The 16,866-nt window shown below is 45.0% G+C and overlaps 1 protein-coding gene across 2 annotated transcripts in view; it reads left to right on the forward strand.

Moving 5' to 3' along the window:
* Positions 1-16,866, forward strand: part of plekha6 (pleckstrin homology domain containing A6) — a 105,789-nt gene that overhangs the window by 6,818 nt on the left and 82,105 nt on the right. The window contains exons 1-2 of one of the 2 annotated variants that reach the window (XM_086198292.1): positions 975-992; positions 8,474-8,610. The gene's annotated coding sequence lies outside the window, so the exon portion shown is untranslated. Of the gene's footprint in view, positions 1-974; positions 993-8,473; positions 8,611-16,866 lie in introns of those variants that run through there. The other variant, XM_086198290.1, reaches the window with a different exon arrangement.

The raw sequence follows: 16,866 nt of genomic DNA on the forward strand, positions 1-16,866 counted from the left end.
CAATGCAAAAAAAACGGTGTTGGCTCTGCCTGAGTTGGGACACATCCTACAAATACCATTAAAAGTGTTAAATAGTTAAAGACATTCAAACTAAGAAAACCCGCAGGCACAACAGCTTCAGCGAGCACTAAGCCTCATCACCCATGTGCATCCTCATCTTGTAGCCTACTCAAGCCCAGAAATCATCATTGAATCATTTAGAAACTAGTTTGTGGAAGCCAGTGTCTGTTTATAAAAAGATGTGGCTCCTGCTGAAATGAACAAGGATCCTCAGTCCTCCTCCTGAAGCGGGAGGCGTCAGGATGCTGCGAGGCAGCTGCAGGAGAACAGGCCAGTGTTGCAGCAGATGCACAATCACACTGGCTCGTGCGCGTTTGCAGCTGCTCAACAAATCTGCGGTGTCATTAGGTCCCACCCACACTCATCACCCACCACCGCCACCCTGGTTACATAACCCTCACCCCCACCCTCTGTGGGGCTTCATCCCTCAGTCTGTTTAAGAATGCAGATGTTGCTCGCTCATCAGACGGGGAAGTCTAATCCACAGCAGCTATTAGCCGTCCTGACGTGCAGCAGGACATCGGTCAGAAAGGTCTCACCGGGATTATACTCAATCTCCATTCTTGCACCAGACATATGACGGTATTATACTAGCTATGTCTCGTATGATCTCAGGATTCTCAGGTGTGTGTTAGTTGTCTTGTGTGTTGCTTTCTTTTTGTGGCAGGTGATTTTTCAAATATTGAGACTGAATTATTTTCAAGATTGTTATTTTTAATTTCTCAGAAGTCACCAGATTTTTAATCCTTGAGCATGCATTCTTCATCCAAACCACATCCGTTATTTTGCTGCAAGTTCAATGACAGTGAGACGAATCCAGTGTGGGCGGAGCTCCAGACCATGCTGTTAAAGATAAGTCCCTCGAGAGCGTCTATGGAACCGAAGAGCTAAGCTTCTGTGGAGACTGTTGGATCAGGAAACATCTACACAAGGTAGAGTTGGTGCCTGTCAAAGGGACATGACCTTTGACCTCTGCTGCAAGGCCACCGTCTGTCTACCTGTCTCCTGGGCACAGTGTGTGTCCCTGGTTCAGGAGGCTTTCGGCCCTCCTTGGCTTGACAGTATTTGTTTGAAAGAGGATTTCAGTCCTGGCTGTGGGCACCTCCAACAGCGCTGCTACCCTCGGCTGCATCTGCTCGGCCCTGGCGCTCGCCGCTCACATTCACACCCGTGAAGCAATCGTGGGGAATGTTGAATTGGTTCGTGACAGTTTAATTCAACCTACAGGTGCTCATGGGTTTTGTAGCTGATATGTGGGCCTGCTGTCACAGATTCCCTGCTCTCGCTGGACAACTCTGGTCAGATCTCCATCAACGTGTGTTCAGACATTGTACCAAAAAAGAGCAAATTTAAAAATAAAACTATTGTATGCTCCTGTTTGTAGAAGAACAAATGCACTGAATGCGAGACTCCGACCTGTTTCTCCTGACGTAGCGAGTCCTTCACTCAGTGAAGAAACAGCAACACGAGCAGGTAGTGAAGAACAAGTACAACGCCTCCAACTGAAGGCAGCTCTTCGTCTTCTTCTGCTCTGTTTATTGCAGCCACGGCAGTGCTTCATGTTGCCTATACCTGTTACATCACGTTGCTGATAATTGTTAACAACAGGATCCCCAAAACAAAGGGGCAAGAGACTCGATGCCCACACTTCCCCTCAGAGGTGGTGGGAGAGCACAGAAGACAACGTCTTTCTTTTCAAATATGATTATGTGCTATGTTGATATTCAGAAAAAAATTCAAGTTTTTTTTCCATTATTTTTCTTTCTTCTCCATTTTTTTAAAGCCTTCTATAATGATTGCAATGGTGATTTTGGTGAAAGTAACGCAAAAAGTAAAGTCATCAGTAACGATCATCAGCCTACACAGGAAATGATATTACAAAGTAACTTGTGAGTGATCAAGAACCTTTGGATTCACGAATGATCAGATTCAGCAACAAGCTGGCCTGTGGTTGACCTGCACCGGTCGAGGCGAACGAAAGCAGAAACGCAAGATTCCAAGGATGAAGCCCCCTCTCGCCGTGGCAGCAGCCTGTCCTCGGGTGGATTCCTGCAGCGAGTGATTTGCAGTGACATATATTTAGACTGAATGGTTTGTACCCGTCAGCCTTCCACGCAGCCGAGAGATGAATGAGCAGCCAAACTCACAGCAAATTATGATGGGAACACATTGATTATAGACTGGATGTTCATGCTGGAGCTATTCTGGGGACTCCACTGCCATCAACACACACGCACACACACACACACACACACACACACACACACACACACACACATACACACACACACACACACTCATAACACACACACAAATAAAGAGTACAGTGGATGTTGCTATCTTCATGGGGACCTGCGCCCTCACACCATAAGCCTGAACCAACAGTTTTAACCCTCTAACAGCCATTATTTAGACATGAGGGCTCGTTACTGCTGAAACCTGTAAGGACCCCACACAGGTTCAATGAGGCTTCTACAAGGCCACAAGCACACACACACACACACACACACACGCACACACACACGCACACACACACACACACACACACACGCACGCACGCACGCACACACACACACACACACTCACACACACAGAAAAGAGCTATTATTCCGCTACCAAAATACAAATTAAAAAATCTAGTGCTGCTCAATTTGGTGATGAATAAACAAGTGGTTCCATCGGTCCATTTGCTGTAGAGGACATACAAACTTCAACCAGCATTAAAACAACAAAACAAATGAAAACATTGTGCAGTGTTCTTTTCAAAATGGCAATGTTTTACTAAATTAAATAGAGAGCAATAGGAATTGATCTGTAACAAAAATGAGGCCAATGAGATGTATGGAAAGCGATTTCTTATTCTGTATATTCATTGCCGTTGTGCCATCTTCTGATAAAATATGTCTATTGTATAACCTGTTGTATTCATACCAAGCCAGAAATGTTTAATTGCCTTTCATTTTAACATTTCCAAAGTTCTTTTCGAGTTTGTTTGACAATGAAATGAAAACAGGACTGATGACTCAGAGACTGCTTCTTTAAGAATATTTGCTGATGAGGTCAATCGGAGGCTGTAAAGTTCTGAGTGGTTGTCCGTCTCGCTGCACCGGGCCTGTGGTGGCCCGCTGACTGCCCACCTGGTCCAGGCTGGTCAGGATTTGAAGGATAATAGAACTCAAACGCTCTTGTGAGGGCAGATGTGTTTCCATCCATGTAATCCAGTGGTTTCTAGTGGTTTCCATATTCTATTGAGGATGCTGGCTTTGGAATGCAGAAGACAAGTCAGAGTCCAGGATGAAATATAATCCATCCCAACCCTGAAGGGACTTTATCCAAAATGCAAATATGGAATCTTTTCTCTCTCAAACTGTTAAGACAGTGCAAGCTGTTGTTGTCTCAGGTGCATCCGTTGAACAGCCACCAATCTTTTGACAGTCAAATAAAGCCTTGTTCTAGGTGGTAGCGCTGTACTGAAACAGCGGCTGAATTCAGTTGCCAGTCTCTGCTTTACATTTGGTGCTCGATGGATAAATGTCTTTTCTTGAGGAACATCTTAAGTTTTAATTCTTTTTTCTGACAAACTTCCATCCGTCCGTCCATTTTCTCCCTCTTATCCTGTTAAGGGTCATGGGGGTGGAGCCTATCCGAGCAGCCTTCGGCGAGAGGCGGGGTTCACCCTGGACGGGTCGTATTTACAAACTTATTTTCTATTTGTCCTCTATTATCAACTCACAGTATTAATATCTTTTGACATTATTTCATTATTTTTACACTCAATGTTGGAGTATGACATCAAATTTACTTTTACTTTCAATTTCTTGGAAAAAGATTTTTAATATATGAGAAAAAAATAATTACACTGGTGACTCATCCAGGGTAAACCCTGCCTGTTGCCCAGTGTCAGCCAGGATAGGCTCCAGCCCCCCCCCCCCCCCCCCCACAACCCTTAACAGGATAAGCAGTACGAATAATGGATGGATGGATGGATGGATGGATGGATGGATGGATGAATGGAGAAAACATTACCTTGTGCCTTTTCACATTTTTGTTTCATTTTAGAATGATTTTGTTTTACTGTCAAAGTGAATTGAGAAACGAGTGAGTGATCGTTTGTTGACATGAATTGAGCTTGAAGGTGGCACCCAGACGTGAAGAATGCTCATAACTCACAAGTTATCAGTCTCATCATTCGTCATCAATCCCAGTACATCCTTGTCTTATTATCTTCTTTCGATGTGCACTTCACTCATGCTTCCAGACAGGCTAACATTCCCTTTTCCTCACTTGAACTCCTCAAGTCAGCAGTTCACTCCCAGCCCCACAGGAACACACCATGTTTTTCTGGGAAAGTAAAATAGCCTCAGACTTGGAGCTGCGTGCTCTCCTCCTGGCCGCTGCTGAACTGCCCAGTTCAGTAGAAGCTGCCCTTTAGCACAGCGATAAGCAACAGCTGAGCACATCAACAGTCCCAGTGAAGAGCTGTCAGAAATGGGTTGATTGGAAGATGGGGATGAGTGTTATGGCTCAACATCCCTTATTTATAGGCCTGAGTTTTGGGAAGAAACTAAAAATGAAGGTGGCACGATGGTGCAGTGGTCAGCACTGTTGCCTCACAGCAAGAAGGTTCAGGGTTCAAGCCCTGGCTGCAGCACGGGGTCTTTCTGTGTGAGTCTCCATGTTCTCCCTGTTCCTGCTTGGTTCTCTCTGGTACTCCAGCTTCCTCCACAGTCCAAAGACATCAAGAGGGGACCAGGTTAATCCAGACTCTAAATTGACCGTAGGTGTGGCTGGGAGAGCTAATGGTTGTCTGTCTATATGTGTTGGCCCTGCCATGGACTGGTGACCTGTCCAGGGGGAACCCCGCCTCTCGCCCAAAAGCCGCTGGGATAGGCTCCACCCTCCTGTGACACTTAACAGGATAAGCAGAAGAAAATGGATGGATGGAACTACAAATGACAGAGGGGTCAAAAGAAGTTTCTCTTGCAGTGGTGCTCACGCTCAGGGTCACAGAATTCAGCAGCGGTCAGCCAGTTGTCAGTTTGTTTTGTTTTACCTCCATGTCACCAAACCTTCGTAACCACATGCACAGCGTCAGGCAGATGTAAACAGAGGTATCAGATACAGGTGTCTTTTTAAAGAAAATGGATGGAGACATTAAGGTCAGCAGTGTAAACTGGGGCACCTAAGAACCCCAGAATTAGAGGGACAAAGACCTCTACCTGGAGTGGCGTTACATCAGCAGGTTGGGACTTTTGAGAACTGATGGACGACTGAATCCAGTTGAAAACTGGAGGGCACTAGAGAGCACATGCTTCTTTAAATTTTCCCAGTGTGGAATAAATGAAGTATTCTTGACAGTAATATGACATCATCCAGGTGCTTGGAGACTAAGGACCTTGTGTTATCAACATAAGCTTGTTAGTTGTTGTTGAAGTAGATATTCTCTAGGTGAGCGTTTATAACCTTTATCAGATGCCATTGACTTTGACAGAGGCATGCATGTGTACACAAGTATTTGTGGTGAGTTTATTGTGTATGTGTGTGTGTGTGTGTGTGTGAGTGTATGTGTGTGTGTGTGTGTGTGTGTGTGTGTTTGTGTGTGTGTGTGTGTTAGGGGTGGGTCAGGGCTTGTGAGGACATGTAAGCGAGACACAGCATGAGCAGAGGCGAGTGTGTGTTGCAGCCCTCCGGTCATGTGTCTCATCCGTTCCTCTGAAGCTCTGTCAAGTTCAGACGCTGCATCTTCATCCCTCCCCACACACCTGTGTTTGGCGAGGAAGCTCTCTCTGACTAATGCTGAGTATCAGTAACGCCCATAATCTCAGAGCCCCGCACGCACTGTGAAAGTCTGTTTGATCAGGATTGGACCCGAGACGTATCACTGCTGCTCACTGATTTATTGTTTCCCAAGAAGTAATGGGGAGGCACAGAGGAAATTATTAAATCTTGATGGTGTTTCTAGTCATGTCTTCATCTTTTTAGAAGTCTTTTGAGCACCCTGAGTAGATTTGGGGGAAAAAAGTGTGTTGTGGTGAGTGGTTATAAGTAGTTAGCACTGTTGCCTCACAGCAAGAAGGTTCCGGATTCGAGTCCTGGCTCAGGCACGGGGTCTTTCTGTGTGAGTCTGCATGTTCTCCCTGTTCCTGCGTGGGTTCTCTCCGGTACTCCAGCTTCCTCCCACAGTCCAAAGACATCAAGAGGGGACCAGGTTAATCCAGACTCTAAATTGACCGCAGGTATGAATGTGAGTGTGAATGGTTGTTTGTCTCTATGTGTTGGCCCTGCGATGGACTGGTGACCTGTCCAGGGGGAACCCCGCCTCTCACCCGTAGCCGCTGGGATAGGCTCCACCCCCCCGCGACCCTTAATAGGAACAAGGAAGACAAAGGATGGATGGCAAGACAACATAATTTCAAAACCCTTAAGTATCATTGTTGAAAAATAAATACGTGTCATCATATGCATGATGAGGTATGAAGTATTCTTAACAATGACTACCACCTTGAGGGGAGGAGACCTTTGTCGTCATAGTTCCAATAATAACTCTGTGGCTGAGGTTAGGAGGTAATCTTGGTCACAATGAATCAACCATTGTTGACTCATGAGTGGGAGCGTAAGGCAAACAGCAACCTGTTTTAAAGCCCATTGTTTTTGTTGACCGTGTTCTCCCGGACCTAAGTGACTGATCACGGTACTTAGAGACCAACTGGAACCATGTTGAACAAGTTTATTACCAACCAACAGAAGTTATTTGTTAATGCTGATTAACATTTTCCAGACAAGCATAATTCTTTCCCCGGTGTTCCTCAGGGTTCAGTCGTTGGCCTCCTACCATTTTCCCTGTATGTGCTTCCTGTTGGAGAAATTGTTTGTATTTATTGACTGCATTAATGTGACATTAAAGGATGTTCAATTATTATGTTAGGGTTAAACTGGTTGATAAAAAACAAAAGAAATCATTCTTTTTAAAGTCAAACATATATATCTTGATCTAATGCAAAATGTGAACCGCATACATTTGCATGTATTACTTGTATGTATGGCGGCACAGTGGTGCAGTCGGTGGATGGAAATATATGTATATTATTTTATGTATATTAAATAATCAATGCCAAACTGGCCTGGAGTTCTGTGCACAATCTTTGGTTCTAACTGTAGTATGTAAGTGGAAAAAGTGCACAGGCAGCGGGGGAATAATCACAGCGAGGGCAAAAACAGCACATATCTAGGACGAGGAAACAAACTATGCTGTCTCATCTTAAGGAGTACTCATTTTTTAAAGGAGTACCTACTCCCATTAATAAAGTACTACTTCACTATTCATAGTGAAACTATGCTGTATTCTCACTGGACCACGATGGTGCATGAAACCTACAGTGGTGCAAACTGTCATTGTTATGCAGACGACACAGTTCTGTTTATCTATATTATTAGATCATAATGAGACACTAAATCCTTGATAAACTGCCTCTCAGGTATTTCATATTGGATGAGCAGTAACTTCCTTTAATTAAATGAAGAATAAACTGCAGTTTCTAACAATTTATACAGACACATTAATACAAATGGGGCCCTGCACAGATAAGCGGTTTGTAAAAAAACAAAACAAAACAAAACAAAAAACAGGGTGTTTTTTTGGACTCAGACATGAATTTCATGTAGTAGTAGTACTGTTAAAAACACTGCTTTGTTGGTCATTTAATTGTGTATTATTGTAATACTCTTTGTGTTACATTATACTCAGCTGCAACTCATTTCAACTTAGATCCAGCAAATTCACCAGAATGATAGTAAAGATACAGCACCAGTATAAACATCCTTGCACCGGCTGCCTGTAACATTGAGAACAGTGTTTAAAAGTATTTTACTTGTTCAAAGCCCCAGATGGGTTTCAGATTTCCAATCAGATTATAATTTGTTTTTATTTCTCCTTCCTCTTCCTGCTCTTCGTAATGGTAAGGATTCAGATACGTTTTGAGTGAATAATGCAGCAGTGGGTTGTTTTAAATAGGCTGTTACTGAAGTACAGCTGCAGACAGCTGACATTTCTGTTTACCTTTGAGATATCTGGAATAAAAAAAATCTCCCAAAACAAATTTGCAACATGTACTCTTGCAAAATGAGGAGAGTGTATTTTGAGGAAAAAAGAAAAGAGAGTGGAAAGGGGAAAAGAAACAGCTACAAATGGATGAGTGGTTTGACTTGCATGCTGAATGAGAGAGAGGGAGATGAGGCAGAGAAGAGGGAAGGGAGGGAGGGTGAGATGGAGGTAGACAGCAGTGAGCAGGAGGAAGGGTGGGGGGGATTGTTTCTAGGGCTGTGGAGGTTTCAGATTTCTCCTCTCTTTCAATTCTCTGCTCACATGCTGATTGAATCTCTCTTACTTTCTTTTTCTCTCTCTTATTCTCTCCAGACCAGTGGGGTTTTGAGCAGACCGGCCCATTCCAGCCAAGCCCCAGCATGTTGTAGGAGGCTGCTACCAACAGGAAGACTGGAGTAGAGAAAGCAACAAAGAAGAGAAGAAAGTGAGGGAAGGGAGAAGGGAGGAAGGTAAGCACTGCTGCCTGCACATGCTCTCTATATGTGAAAGAGGGAGAGAAGGAGGATGCAGGAAAGATGGAGTTGTTTCTAGTTTCTTTTGGCTTTGTGTCCCGTGTGTGTGTGTGTGTGTGTGTGTGTGTGTGTGTGTGTGTGTGTGTGTGTGTGTGGACCGTAGTTGAAGCCAGACTTGCTGCTGATGTGAAGACTAAATAAAGCCATGTCTGTTGGGTGTGACCACAAGATAGGAAACTGTGTGAACTGTCAACAATCGGCTCAAGTCCACAGAAGTCTTAGAAATCCCGCGTAAATAAAGGCAGCGTCTATAGTGGTTGGTGAGGGAAGGCTGTGTTTTCCCAGCTCTGGTGAAGGGGCCCTTTAAAAAGGTGCAAGTCTCAGTTCTGTGCTGTGGTGACTGAGCAGCCAGAGGAGCCGGAGCACGTTGGACCTCCTGCAGGGGGGGCTGTGTTTACCTGGCAGGTTTGGCATCAGACCTCAGGAGGTTCGCTGATTGCCAACATCTTACTTTGTCATTGATGTATAAATAAATAAGGTCAACCAAGGTGTAATTTCACTTCTCTGTGGTCATGCTAACAGCAGCCAATCCTTTGATTAGAACTTTGATGATGGGTGGTGCTTTTCTCAAGGTTTGAATCGGGTGGAAACTTTACAAAAATCTCTTGTCATTTGTATCTCAACAGAAAAGGAAAGATAATTAGTCTCATGTCAGCAAACTAGAGCTCCATTCCTACCGACCAAAAACCTGCTAACAACTGCTCATATTTGGCTTTTGTCTGCAACGGGAACACCTTCAATCAGCCCCGGGTCACATGACCCTGCAGTGGACAGGTATTTCCAGGCTTCGATCAGAATTGATGGAAACACATAACCCAGGTGAATGTGATCATTTGCTGCCGGTTTCCAGGGTCTTCATTCCAGGACACACTCATGACTGGATGACCATAAAATATACATGAGGCCAATGCAAGTTTGTTGCCCCTGGTACCTTCTGCTACGATTTGCCATCTTTGCCGTCAGAGTTCCAGCAGTGGTGCTCACTCGTCTCGTTGCTTTGTGCTCGCTTGAGTGGGAGAAGGTGGGGAAAGAGTGTAAGAAAACCTTTATAATCCTCCGTTTCCCTCCCGATCTGGACTTAGCAGTTCCCCACACATGACTGTCCCTGGAGGGCGTGGACAGCCTCACATGGAGCCGCCAGCTTCGTCTTTTCACTTGCCAGCTAGCAGATTTCACCAGGAGGCTGCAGTGTTTGCCAAGTTTCATTTTATCCCCTTGTGGTGCTGTTCCCCTGCAATACAGACAGCCACTGTGCAGTGACAAGGGCAGAATCCCTCACCAGCCTTCCAACCACAGACACCGACTGCTGGGTTTTGCACGTCTGCTTTCTTCCCTGATCCACCCATCTGGCAAAAATCTCAATAATACGCTATATTTAGAGTCTGTTCTTCTGGAGCTGACTATGATGATAATGAAGTCTATAAAATCTCACACATTCCCAACAAGTATTTTGCCCTACACACGCAATTGATTTGTGTTTGGTTGTCAGTGCATTTGCATCCTTTCATCTGATGCATTTGCTGTGCACACTCAACATTAGCAATGGGCTTCCAACAGTGAGTGACCAAGTGTTTCATTGTTCAGGAGAGTGTGCAGTGTGTGGTGAAGATCTGGCTTCATGGTGCATCTCTCTTCCTGGCAGGAGACAGAAGTTTGTTAGCAGCTGCAAGTAAACAGCAAGACCATGTATGGACCCATGCAGAACCAGGAAATGAGGGCCCCAGAAACACAGACCCACTCAGCACCCATTTCTCAGATGATCACGATTAACTAATTCAAGTTTGTTTACAATTTTTTAAACTCAAACTGCTCCTGATCGAATGTAACCTTAGGTGCTGTCCATGCCGTCATTTCACTTTACCACGTAAGTTGGTGAAACATGTCCATGAATAATCCACCTGTAGTTTCAGATTCAAAGTCCACAGTGACGTTGAAAGATTTCAAACTTTTTGCGTATGAAGATCAATTTTTGTTACAACTAATTCCTGGGCAACACAGTAGCTGCTAGCATTAGCATTGCTAAAGTACTATCATCAGTCTGGCATCCGCTCTCTGACCCTCCTGAGCAGCAGCAGCACTCGCTTGGACAGTTGATCCTGGTCAGATCGTTCCAGACGCAGGCATTACATTAAAGGTTAGACACAGGACCTGTGCTAACAGAACCATACAAAACCACATGTTCCCATATGAACACGTCAATCCGGACCCATGCGGGTCCCAGGTCATCCTTTATTTTTAAGAGTCAGTTGACCTCATGACCTTTACTGTTCAGTTACATTCATAGGGGCCTTTGCAGTAAAGGTGATGCAACAGTTGTAGAAATATGCACAATTCAGAGCAAGGAGCCTCTTCACCTTTTACTGAGTTTGTTAAGTCACACACGTTGGAGGTCGATCATCCGACCACATTTCTCAGACCCCTCACACCTCTCTCACTCGTTCTGTGTTCGGACGTACAGATGAAACGGAAGCGTTCTCAATAATCCAAAGGAACTTGATTTGTAGTGATGCGTTTTAATTGGACGGATTTGGAAAACAAAACATTTCGACTTCCAGCTTTACAAACTCACAAAATAACTTGGAATAGACTAGACTAGAGATGTGGAAATACTGTGGTTTTTTTTTGGGTGCAACATTTGCGTGCCTGCGCGGTGATACCTCGGAGCTGGTATTTTGTCCGTCCCAGTCTCGTGAACATGATATCTCAGGAACGCCTTGAGGTAATCTCTTCAAGTGTGGTGCAAACTACCACTGAGACTGAAGGGATCTGCACTCCTTCCATTTTCACCATGTGTTTCATGAATTTTCACGCAAACTGCAATGAATTCCTAACCCAAACCAAGCGCTTTTAGACCCTAAACCTGACCAGACCATAATCTTCTCCTCACCTGATCAAATACGACTGTTGTCTCGACAAGCTGTGGCTGTCCCTGAATCCCCTTTGTTGTTGGAGAGTATCATTTCAGCTGATGAGATACTGCACAGACACTGAAAAATATAGCTTTGGTGCAGGAACACTGGGATTATGCACATCCGTGATTGCAGAAACGCACCAACATTATATTCTGGCTGCTGGTTCGGCTGTGTTAAAGGGTGCCCCTGCCTTGTTCCAATCAGGAAATAAGAAAAGAAATCTGAAATTATACACATCGATTTAAAATCCTAAAACAAGTCAGACGAGCTGCTGTGATTGTGTAAAAGTTCAGAGGGTGAAAGACGGAAGTTGGACTGGATTTGTCTCGTATTTCTTTGGCAAGCCTGCCAGAGCCCCGGCTTCCTGGTAGGCCGGATCACAGTTGCTTGAGGTCTGAAGACGGCAAACCTGGTGCAGCTTGCAGGCGAGTGTGCGCTGTGTTGATGAACTGCTCCTTTTAACAGGTGCAGGGTGTGTGTTGGCTATGTCGGTGCTCCTGTGCTCCTCCCAAAGCTGTGAACTTTACTTTGTATGTGTTTTGTTGGGTCTGCCCTCTTCCCACGTTTCCATGGTGACGCTGACTGAGGGGGTCGGGTTCATTCCTGTTTGGCATCTGAATCTTGGTCCCCTTCTTGTTATCAGTCAGTGGTTTTAGTTTTTTTGCTCTTTCACAGGTTTCGTCCATTTTGCCTGGCCTGCTTTCCCTCGTCTAAGCAGAGGACAGCGGTTGATGTATGCTGTCTGGTTCATGACATGAGGCTTTATGAAAATAGAAGGAACAAGACTTCAGAAGGTGAAGCAACGTTCTCATTAATTCATGTTCCTTTCAACAATTAGGAGTTACGCTGCCAAGAGGGACACTGAAGAACCAGGACAGTAAATAAGTTTGACTCTTCTCTGAACGCTGATGACAGTCGCATGGCAGAATTAATTATTTTGGGGGAAAATGCCTTTTTGAGTAAATAGAGGGAGGAGATGCTCAGTGGAATTCCCAGGAAATACCGCAATCTTATTCCCCAGAATTTAAACACACAGTGCACACACACCCACGCACACACACATGCACACAAACAAGGGTGTTTTTGGAAGTGCTGGCGATGTAAATCTGGAAAATCTGTACTTAAATTTAATGCAGTTGAAGTCTTTAGTACTTCAAGTGTCCACATGTTCATGAGTACTGCAGTGTGTGGCGAGTTAGCCGCCCCGGACAGCTGACTGGCTCTCTCATTCCTGACCAGTTTCGTCCCTGTATTGTGTATCTTCATCCACTGACTGGTGCTCGAGTCAGCTTCTGGGTGGGATGATGAAGGTTCAGTGGTGAGTTTCTGAGTGTTTATTTCCCCAGAGTGTGAAAGGTGGAAGAAAAAATGATTTATGAAATGGAGATTAAAAATGAAGGTGAATCTTTGAAAAAAAAAAAAAGAAGCCGTTTTTTTTTGTTTTGTTTTTTGGACAGAAGCGACAAGAGCCACTATCAAACAGCGCTTATTTTCAAATGTACATCCAGTTTTACTGCTAATTTTTCATCCATTGTCAACTTCTCAGTTTCTGGAGATGTTAGGTTTTCAGGTTGTAAGTCTGTCCATTCCATTCTCATTCATCCAAAATCTCAGGAATGACTCAGGGAGAATTTTTAAAAATGTGGCTCAAACATCCACCGGCACTCGCGGATTAACTGGAAGGACTCTGGTGGTCAGAGGTCACTGTGGCAGGCTCACGTCAATGGCCACCAAACCGCAATGCATTATTTCTAGTGATCAGTGAGGGGACGTGACTTCAGCGCCTCACATGCACACAGTTGTTAACACCTTTCCATGGAGGACAAATAGGAACACAGTGACCAGTGGATGGAACGGACTTTTAAGAGAGCGCACATCAGCTGAGGATCACGACCACGACATCCTGCGCACGTTGGAGCAATTTTCAGTAGCCCAAATGATGACTTACACATGCAGTCTGTTTGGGTTGTGCATGTAAAGGAGTGTGTGTGTGTGTATGTGTGTGCATGTGTGTAGGTGTCTCTGTATGTGTGTGCGTGTGTGTGTGTGAGTGTTTTCAGGTTCAAACAGGAAATAATTTGAAGCTGAAGAGAAAGAGTAATAAAGAAAGAGCAAAGGAATTAGGAAAGAAATAAAGAAAGAAAGAAAGAAAGAGTAGCAGCAGCTGCTCAGTGGGGAATGGAATCCATATGTGTGGTCACTTGGAGCCGCCTCAGAGGAAAAAGAGCAGATCCTTCCCGCAAAGACACGATTGTTTCTACCTCTCCCCCTTGTTTAAATTCCTCTCGTTCTGGCCTCGCAGACCCTGGCATCCACTCAACTGTCTGCAGGAGTGTTTTTTGTTTTTTTTTTTCTGGGGGAGGTGGAGTTAGTAAATGTGAAAGTGATGCAGGGCAGAGGGGGCGAGTTTGGGAACACCAGAAAAGAAATTTGGAGGGAAAAGTGAACAGAGGTAGGTGTGTTTGTGTCAGTCTGTGCTTGTGCTGCTGCACATGGAAAAATTATAAACACACACACACACAGATACATTCCTAGTGTATAGACGCACAGTGCAAGCAGGGGACACGCGCATGCAGACTGGTGTGGTACACTACAGAGCCGTTTGTATGTTGTTGCCAGGAGCTTCAGTCCCTCAGCTAACTGTGCCAACAAAAATAACAACAATGCTCCGAGGGCAGACGTGACGGCCGGGTCGTGCTGGAACACAGCAAGCACAGTGTCATCTGGCACTGCGGCACTCAGATCACCATCAACTCCAAACCACACAGATGGCGACGGGGGGAGGGGGGGCAAAGACGTTAGACTGAAGACACATGAAGCGAGGTGTATTATAACCTACGTAGGTTTTGGTGGAAATATAAAGCACTGGCTTCTTGTTCGAACGCTGACAGCCAGTGACAATTTCAGTGCCTCCATCGGCTGCAAGATGTCAGTTCAGTGATACTTAACTGAAAAGTGCTGTCTTGGGAGAGAAAAACATAATTCAGCTACGTATATTTAGCTTGAAGCTAATGGAGACTGATGGCTAACAATGGCAAAACTGTCCTATAATTTACATTTATGGACCCTCAGGGCATCGTCCAGTGTCATCAGTGTCTTCTGTATCTCACTATATGCTCAGTAACGCTTCGTAGCTCTTCAATGTAAATTTAAATCAAATCAGCGCTAACACTTCTGGTTTGGCGCCCCCACCGGAAGCGTGGATGAGCACCAGCCAGTTGGTTCAGCTGAATGTGTTGCTGCTAGCGGAGCACGCAGCTGGATAAAGAAGTCGTGGATTATACCAGATGATGGAGTTTGCACAGGGATGTTTTTGGACAGTTTTGCCGTTGTTTTGTTGCTGTGGCTGTTGTGAGCCATCAGTCACCATTAGCTCCAAGCTAAGTGTATGTGGCTGGCTCTCTCTGTATTCTGGAGTCACAAAGTTGTTCACTGAATCATGAGGACTTGAAAAGCAAAACACTCGTTTAGGGCAAAGTACCATTTGAATATGCGCTCTCAGATCTAAGAATATACGAGTTATCGATGGGTTGTTGCTGTGTACAGTATTCATCGCATCTTCAGCTGCAGCGCAGCAGAGAAACCTGACCCTGGCCACATGCATTTGCATGAGAAGGAGCACCACTCAGAGTTGACAGTGTCAACATGAAGCTGAAATTCAAATATATATTCTATATGTATAAAATGCATAAAATTGTGGTTAACCTAAAAGCACATTCCTCAGTAAAAGCTACATCCATGTAACTTCATCATTCTGCTGTTTATAAAGAGACCAAACTCCACCAGGAGACTTGATTCCAGTGGGAGTTTCCCCGCACAGCATAATTTGTAACATTCATTGGACAGAATTACAAAGCCACCATGTAAAGCATAATTTCAACATATTGGTTTGGTACCACCCTTTTAAACCTGCTTGTGGAAACGTTTGCGGCCGTTTCAGTCAAACAAATCGAAACGGATGCACTTGAAGGACGTGAATGCTGCTGCTGCAACCCTGTTATGAAGCTGAGTGCAGGGATGGAAGTAGACCAGTGTGTGTGTGTGTGTGTGTGTGTGTGTGTGTGTGTGTGTGTGCCTGTTCTGTCCACCAGGGGGCAGTATGACTCAGGCAGCTTGTCATCTTGTGAAAAGGGAAAGTAGGCTTGCTGTTGCCAACTGGGCCAGACGTCTGCTGCCTGTGTTTTGTGCTCTGCTGCTGAGTGTTTATGAAATCAGGCCAGCAGGTGATTTAATGCGAGGCATCTGGTGCAGCTGCAGGAGCTGGAGACTATTCAGGTTGTAGCACAGGGCAGCAGGTGAGCTGCAGTGCTGTACGCCGGACTACAGTAGGTGCATCCTGCATGTCTACATGCTCCTCCGTGGTCATGTCAGTGGACTGTCAGCAGCAAGATTACGTATATTTCTGCTTCAGCTTCAGCTGCACAATGAGTCAAGAAAGGACAAAACTATCAGGTGCACCAGGCAGCGGTGTAGTAAAGTTGTAAATATTTTTCACAGATTAGAACTTGCAGGATCAGTAAGGAAGTGCAGTGGTTAGGAGTGAGTAAAGGCTGCGCTGTAGCAAACTGAGCTCACCACTACCTTTTTAGGATCACTAATTATGCATTGGTTGCATGGGAATTGAAGGAACATTTCTCCGTAAACGGTTTGAAGTTGTGCTCAGCAGAAATATGCTGATACTTCCCGAGCTAGAGTTGTATACTCGTATCAGCGGCGCTTCTGGCTTCAGCTGGGTCTAATAGGAAAGGACGGTGACCGAGGATTTGCAGCTTTGCTGAACTCCATCCACACAGCCACAGCCCTGCATGTTATCAGTGTTTACTGCATACTACCCTGAAGAAGCTGCAATTATTTCACTTTGCTTTATAGCCATGGTGAGCATGACCTGAACTCCATCCTCCTCATTAGAGCAGGGAAGCAGGGCCTGTTCCCAAAAACGCTGCTAATCTGAGGCCTGTTCTTGCACTCTGTCATATCAGTGGAGACTGAGGGACGGAGAGGAGGCCCATGCTGCTGGGGAGGGAGTCGGTGCAATGATGCATATGGCAGATGGATATTTCCTTTTCTTTGTTATTGATGTGAAATATTTCCAGGATGACTGAGGGGGCAATGATGGGTCAAACAACGACGGCCGCCGAGCAACTTTCAATGCACGGTTTTGGAGCCAGTGTTGCCAACTCCTCAGTAAGGAAAGTCGCTATTGGCTGTCCTAAAATTTGCTAGAAGTCGCCAAATGATGTCATCGCCTAATTTGCATAATGTGCACGCGATCGCAGTGGAT

This window comes from Aulostomus chinensis, chromosome 3 (genome assembly GCF_037954235.1).
Source record: "Aulostomus chinensis isolate RoL2024-O1b breed Wild chromosome 3, RoL_Achi_v1.0, whole genome shotgun sequence".
In the NCBI taxonomy this organism is placed as follows: Eukaryota; Metazoa; Chordata; class Actinopteri; order Syngnathiformes; family Aulostomidae; genus Aulostomus; species Aulostomus chinensis.